This window comes from Eutrema salsugineum, unplaced genomic scaffold, assembly GCF_000478725.1.
Source record: "Eutrema salsugineum unplaced genomic scaffold, Eutsalg1_0 scaffold_6, whole genome shotgun sequence".
NCBI lineage: Eukaryota > Viridiplantae > Streptophyta > Magnoliopsida > Brassicales > Brassicaceae > Eutrema > Eutrema salsugineum.
In genome coordinates this window covers 12,280,235-12,288,002 of record NW_006256547.1, presented here as the reverse complement: position 1 = coordinate 12,288,002, position 7,768 = coordinate 12,280,235, and the positions used below count along the sequence as shown (strand labels likewise).

Here is a 7,768-nt window from a genome sequence, read left to right as displayed (position 1 = left end):
ACGAACCAGTTAGATTCATTTAGGTACTCTTTCTTTTAGTTTTCTTTTCCTTTTTAGAATTTATGCTTTCTTTTTCTTTTTAAGTTTTAGGTATTTTATAAAACAAAAACACAAAAAAAAAATCAGAAAATTAGAAAAACCAAGAAGAAAAAGGTAGGTCTTTAGCTGCTCGGCCCGGCAAAGACGAGAAGATTGGACAATAGGCCGCAGGAGGAAGACCCGCGGTCGCAGCAGACGGAACCGCGGCCAAAGGTGCATCGACCGCAGCACCATGAATGTGACCGCGGCCGAGCACTCGACCACCGCGGTCGCGCGTCTCCTGACTGAGGCCGTTGGTCCTTGAGATGGTTCCGCGGATTTCTGCCGTTTCCCGGTGTTGCCTGGTGTTTGCCTGGTGATTCCCGGTGTTGCCTGGTGTTTGCCTGGTGATTCCCGGTATTGCCTGGTGTTTGCCTGGTGATTCCCGGTGTTGCCTGGTGATTCCTGGTTTTGCCTGGTGATTCCCGGTATTTCCCGAAATGTTCCCGGTAAAACCCGAAAAGATCCTCCGTAAGTTTTAAACTTTCCTAATGTGCAAACAAGAAAAGGTAAGTTCCCGTAAACTTAAAAATTTCCAGAAATTTTCCGTTTTTGCTTCAAAAACGCTTTTTAAAGAAAAAAAACAAACTTTTTGGATCAAAGCTCTTTCTTCTCTTCTCTTCCAAAAAACTTAGAGATTTAGGAGAAAGAACACATTTTTCAATTCTTAAGCTTTTTAAGAGATTTTTGGCTCAAACCTCACTCTTTTTCAAAGCTGATTTCAATTCTGCCATCAATTCTCTCTTTCCAGCAAGGTATGAACCTCAAACTCGCCATTCTTACTCGATTTTGAACTTAGGGTTTTCTTTAAAAACCCAGAATCTTGGTCTATTGATGGTGGAAATAGCTTAAGAATGATAGATTATCCATTTAGGTTATCTAAATATCGATTTTAGCACCTAGCTTAAGAGGAATTGAGATTTTTGAAATTTGGATTCTACATGCTTCATAAAAATCGAATTTGGAACAGCAAAATTGATGAATTTGATTTAGTCTTGTGTGATTAGTGATTAGTATTGGGTAATCTTTAGAATTCACATGGAAATTGCTCATAAAAACCGATTTTTAGAAGATTTCTATGTTGAGAACATCAAAAATCCGAATTTAGTCATGAACTACTTGATTTCTCTGATTTAATATCAATTTTGTTTGCTAATAGTTTTAATTAATCTATTTATACTAGTATTAGTATAACAGATCTTAATGTGTTAAAATTAGCACCCAAATTCACTCTTTTTCCAAGAATCATTTCATTTTGCAGAAAATGGATGAAACCAGATCCCGAAGGAGCCGTCGAACTGGTGGCAGCTCCGATGACATTCCCGACGATGCTACTGCTGAACCAAGCCAGATCGAGATGAAGAAGCTATGTGATGAGATTGCTCCAGCACTCAAGAGAAACACGAGCACCTCCCGAGCCACCACAGATTCGATACATTGGGAGGGAGACAAACCCGAGAGTGGACTATGCAAGTGATGTGAGCATGGAAAGCATGGAGAGCTTGGAGCATGGAACTAAACCGCAGCTTGAACCCGTGGAGCTTGGAGCTGAAGATGATGAAGCATTGATCTTCCCGAATGGTCCCATGACAAGGTCTAGAGCAAAAGAGTTCCATAAAGTCATCAACAACCATCTACTTACCATTCAGGCCAGCCTTAGAAGTGAAGCTTGTCCAGCCACATTGGTTGTGATTCAAGCCGTCTAAGCGATGACAATGGAGGTGTGTGGACTTGTGCTCTTTTTCCCTCCTCTTGGTTTTGTCCCAATGGGTTTTCCAAGAGAGGTTTTTAACGAGGCTTGGCCACATACTTCTTACCTCAGCCCATTGTCATCATTCGGCCCTCTTCTCTTCTTGTTTCAATTTGAATTTCCTTAGTGTTATTTCTATCTTCTTTCTATTCAAATTTGGTCTTTATGTGCATGAATTTTCGAGGCATGTCTCTTAAATTCTATGCCTGACCGAAATGACTCTTCTCCTTCTTCCCCCTTCTCTTTATATTCTGTACTTGACTCTTCATTCTATTTTCATCAAACTTCTTATTTCTATAAACTCTCTCTAGTTGTTTGATCCGAATAGTGTGTAATATCTATTCAACTTGATTCTTCTCTTGGTGTGTAATATCCTAGAAGAATTAAGCATCGAAAGTCTAAGGAACATCCGCAATCCTTAGAAGTTTCACTTCACCCCCATCGTTCAGATCATTCACCAAACCAAATCATCACTTCCGCATCACCAATTCAACCACACGAAGAGCATCAAGGGGCAGGACTCATTCATCACGATCAGGAGTCTATCAGGTGGTATCAGAGCTGCTTCGTGCAGGTTGTGTCGATCTGAATCAAAAAGATTTCGTTTGTGACTTTTCATTATCAATCAAAACGTTTTTGAGAAAACTGTGTTATTATCTGTTTCCGAGCACCAGGTTGTTAGAATTGTTTAAAATCGAATACTGATCCAAAAATCGTGAAACCAGTTGTGTTCGAACCTAGATTGAGTCTAGTTTCTGTTAAAATTGAAATCGGAATTTTTGGATGTGTTTTAATATTTTTCCCGAGTCGATTTCTCTGAACAGTGGCTAGTAGGTTCTTGTGGTAGTTGAAGAGTTATTCCTTTGTTTGATTCATTGTGTTGCGATTTCTTCCAAAGAACACTTGACTGGGGTTCTTTTGTGTTGATTTTCAGGATGGTAACGCCACCATTGGAAGAAGATGAAAGAGGAAGCAATAGCGTCAACCAAAAGCAAATGAATGAGACTATCGCAACCGAGGTAGCCAGATTAGTGGCTCAGCAGTTAGAGGCCTTTAAACTTGATCAGGAAAATTCGAGAAGAGCACGTAAGGAACGTGATAAGCAAAGTCAAGCAGATGCTAGCCATCACTCCGACTACTACAGTCATTCTTCTAAGACAAGTAGTCACCGACGAAGAAGAAGTGCTAGAGATGAGCGAGTGATTCCTAGGGATAATCTAGCTGGAGTGAAAGTTCGTATTCCTTCTTTCCAAGGCAGCAACGACCCTGAGGAGTATCTTGAATGGGAAAAGAAGATGGAACTCGTCTTCAATTGTCATGAGTACACTGAAGAGAACAAAGTCAAAGTTGCACCTACCGAGTTCACCGGGTATGCACTAAGTTGGTGGGATCAGCTAACTCTCACTAGGAAGCGTGTAGGAGATTTTCCAGTAGAGACTTGGAATCAGATGAAGCATCTTATGAGGAAAAGATTCGTGCCAAGTCACTATCATAGAGAGCTACACCATCGGCTGAGAAACTTGGTACAAGGCAATAGGACCGTTGAAGAGTATTTCAAGGAGATGGAAACTTTGTTGATAAGAGCTGATATTCAAGAAGATCCAGAAGCCGCCATGTCTAGATTCATGGGAGGATTAAACCGAGATATTGCTGACAAATTGGAGGTTCAAAATTATGAGGAGCTAGAGGAAATGATGCACAAGGCAATTATGTTCGAAAAACAACTTAAAAGGAGAAGCTCCAAGTCGAGTTTTGTTCCGGAAAAATCTAGCTATCACCGAGAAGTGAAGTCTGGAACTTCAAGAGATTACAAGCCGTTTGTCAAGCCCAAGGTTGAGAGTGTGGATCTTAAAGGAAAAAGTACTAACGTTGCACCAAGGACAAGAGACATTAAGTGCTTTAAGTGTCACGGCATTGGACATTATGCTAGTGAATGCTCCAACAAGAGGGTTATGATCATCATGGCAAATGGGGAAGTTGAATCTGAAGATGAGAAGCCTAAGGAAAGACAACTTGAGGATGAATCATCGGAGGAAGAGTATGAATCAGCCGCTAAAGGACAAATGATGGTGGGAGTCGCCATGAGAGCTTTGAGTGTCATCACGAAATCTGATGAGCAAGAACAAAGAGAGAACTTGTTCCATACAAGGTGTCTGGTTAAGGATCAGATTTGCAGCGTGATCATTGACGGTGGAAGCTGTACAAACGTTGCTAGCGAGACTATGGTTGCGAGACTTGGGTTGCAAGTAATCAAGCATCCGAAACCATACAAGCTGCAGTGGCTGAATGAAAATGGCGAAATGGCTGTGGATAATCAAGTCAAGGTACCTCTATCAATTGGAAAATATGAGGATGAGGTCTTATGTGATATTTTACCAATGGAAGCTAGCCATATACTGTTGGGAAGACCATGGCAATCGGATAGGCAGGTTATGCATGATGGTTTCACGAATCGGCATAAGTTTGAGTTCAAAGGAAGAAAAACCGTGTTGCTACCTATGACCCCTCATGAGGTTTACCAGGATCAGTTGGTCATGAAGATGGGTAGAAAGAAAGCTATCAAACCATCTAACCTTGCTATTGTGCCAAATATCCCAAAGGGAAGTGATCTCCATAAACCGAACTTACTTTTTGTTTATAAAGAAACGCTTATGAGTATCACTAACCCTGAGCAGGAAATCCCTAGCACTCTTAAACATGTATTACAGAAATATAGGGATGTGTTTCCTGAGGAGAATCCGGAGGGATTACCACCCATTAGAGGCATAGAACATCAAATCGATTTTATCCCGGAAGCCTCATTGCCAAACAAACCAGCTTATAGAACTAATCCCGTGGAGACTAAGGAACTAGAAAAGCAATTCACGGAACTCATGAAGAAAGGACACATCCGTGAAAGCATGAGTCCATGTGCTGTGCCTGTACTACTAGTACCTAAAAAGGACAGAAGCTGGAGGATGTGCGTCGATTGCAGAGCCATCAATAATATAACGGTTTAGTATCGCCATCCCATACCTAGATTAGATGATATGCTAGATGAGTTACATGGGTCTTGCATCTTTTCTAAGGTTGACTTAAAAAGCGGGTATCATCAGATTAGGATGAAGGAAGGGGATGAGTGGAAAACCGCATTTAAAACTAAGCAAGGGTTGTATGAATGGCTAGTGATGCCATTCGGGCTTACAAATGCACCTAGTACATTCATGCGATTAATGAACCATGTTCTTAGAGCATACATAGGGCATTTTGTGGTTGTTTACTTTGATGACATCTTAGTTTATAGCAAAAACTTAGAAGATCATGTTCAGCATTTGCGTAAGGTGTTAGATGTGCTTAGAACGGAGAAACTCTATGCCAACATGAACAAGTGTACTTTTGGAACGGATAACTTGGTCTTCCTAGGTTTTGTTGTGAGTGCAGATGGTGTTAAAGTGGATGAAGAGAAGGTAAAAGCAATTAAAGAATGGCCTAGTCCAACCTCCGTAGGAGAAGTGAGGAGCTTTCATGGACTTGCGGGATTTTACCGAAGATTCGTTAAGGACTTTAGCACCTTGGCTGCTCCGCTTACTGAAGTTATCAAGAAGGACGTTGGATTTAAGTGGGAAACGGCTCAAGAAGAAGCATTTCAAACCTTGAAAGAGAAACTTACTCAGGCTCCTATCCTTTCCCTTCCTGATTTTGTTAAAACTTTTGAAATCGAATGTGATGCATCGGGTGTTGGTATTGGTGCTGTGTTGATGCAGGACCAGAAGCCTATAGCTTATTTCAGTGAAAAGCTAGGAGGAGCGACACTTAACTATCCAACCTACGACAAGGAACTCTACGCTTTGGTGAGGGCTTTACAAACGTGGCAACACTATCTCTGGCCAAAGGAGTTCGTGATCCACACCGACCATGAGTCTCTAAAACATCTCAAGGGACAACAAAAGCTTAACAAGAGGCATGCTCGGTGGGTAGAGTTCATTGAGACATTTCCCTATGTCATCAAATACAAAAAGGTAAGGACAATGTCGTGGCCGACGCATTGTCCCGGAGGTATGTGTTACTTTCATCTTTGGATGCCAAGTTACTTGGTTTTGAACACATTAAAACTCTCTATGAGAATGATTCTGATTTTGGAAAAATATTTGCTGCTTGTGAGAGATTTGCATTTGGGAAATATTATAGGCATGAAGGATACTTGTTCTATGATAACCGTTTGTGTGTTCCTAACTCGTCTTTGAGAGATTTGTTTCTAAGGGAAGCACACGGTGGAGGATTAATGGGACACTTTGGTGTGTCTAAAACTTTACAAGTCATGCAAGATCACTTTCATTGGCCACATATGAGGCGAGATGTTGAGAAAATGTGTGAGAAATGTTCAACTTGTAAACAAGCGAAAGCTAAGTCGCAACCCCACGGTTTGTATACTCCTCTCCCTATTCCTTTGCATCCTTGGAATGACATTTCAATGGACTTTGTAGTAGGATTGCCTAGAACTAGAACGGGTAAGGATTCAATCTTTGTGGTGGTGGATAGATTCTCTAAGATGGCGCATTTCATTCCATGTCATAAAACCGATGATGCTAAGCATGTAGCCGAACTGTTCTTTAGGGAAGTTATACGTCTACATGGCATGCCTAGGACCATCGTATCTGATAGAGACACCAAGTTTCTTAGCTATTTTTGGAAAACGCTTTGGTCTAAGCTAGGAACTAAGTTGTTATTCTCCACTACTTGCCACCCCCAAACTGATGGTCAAACCGAGATAGTTAATAGAACCCTATCCACACTTTTGCGTGTGTTGATCAAGAAGAACCTAAAGGCTTGAGAAGATTGTTTACCACATGTAGAATTCGCTTATAATCATTCCATACATTCTGCTTCTAAATTTTCACCATTTCAAATTGTTTATGGGTTTAATCCCACCACTCCTTTGGATTTGATGCCTTTGCCTCTGAGTGAAAGGAGTAGTACAGATGGAAAAAAGAAAGCAGAGTTGGTTCAGCGAATCCATGAGGCGGCAAGGAAGAATATAGAGGACAAGACAAAACAATATGCCAAGTATGCTAACAAGGGCCGCAAGGAACTTATCTTCGAGGAAGGAGACTTAGTTTGGATTCATCTCCGGAAAGACCGTTTTCCCAATGAAAGAAAGTCTAAACTAATGCCAAGAATGGATGGACCTTTTAAAGTGCTTCAAAGGATCAACAATAACGCCTACATACTGGATTTGCAAGGTAAGTATAACGTGAGTAATACTTTCAACATTATTGATCTTGTTCCTTTTATTGCAGATGAGTTGGATTTGAGGACAAATCCTTTTCAAGTGGGAGAGCCTGATGTGAGCATGGAAAGCATGGAGAGCTTGGAGCATGGAACTAAACCGCAGCTTGAACCCATGGAGCTTGGAGCTGAAGATGATGAAGCATTGATCGTCCCCAATGGTCCCATGACAAGGTCTAGAGCAAAAGAGTTCAATAAAGTCATCAACAACCATCTACTTACCATTCAGGCCAGCCTTAGAAGTGAAGCTTGTCCAGCCACATTGGTTGTGATTCAAGCCGTCTAAGCGATGACAATGGAGGTGTGTGGACTTGTGCTCTTTTTCCCTCCTCTTGGTTTTGTCCCAATGGGTTTTCCAAGAGAGGTTTTTAACGAGGCTTGGCCACATACTTCTTACCTCAGCCCATTGTCATCATTCGGCCCTCTTCTCTTCTTGTTTCAATTTGAATTTCCTTAGTGCTATTTCTATCTTCTTTCTATTCAAATTTGGTCTTTATGTGCATGAATTTTCGAGGCATGTCTCTTAAATTCTATGCCTGACCGAAATGACTCTTCTCCTTCTTCCCCCTTCTCTTTATATTCTGTACTTGACTCTTCATTCTATTTTCATCAAACTTCTTATTTCTAAAACTCTCTCTAGTTGTTTGATCCGAATAGTGTGTAATATCTATTCAA

The 7,768-nt window shown here is 41.1% G+C and overlaps 1 pseudogene; it reads left to right on the top strand.

Moving 5' to 3' along the window:
• Nucleotides 1-2,763: 2,763 nt before the first annotated feature.
• LOC112083500 lies at nt 2,764-7,379 on the top strand (annotated as a pseudogene).
• The last annotated feature ends 389 nt before the right edge of the window (nt 7,380-7,768 follow it).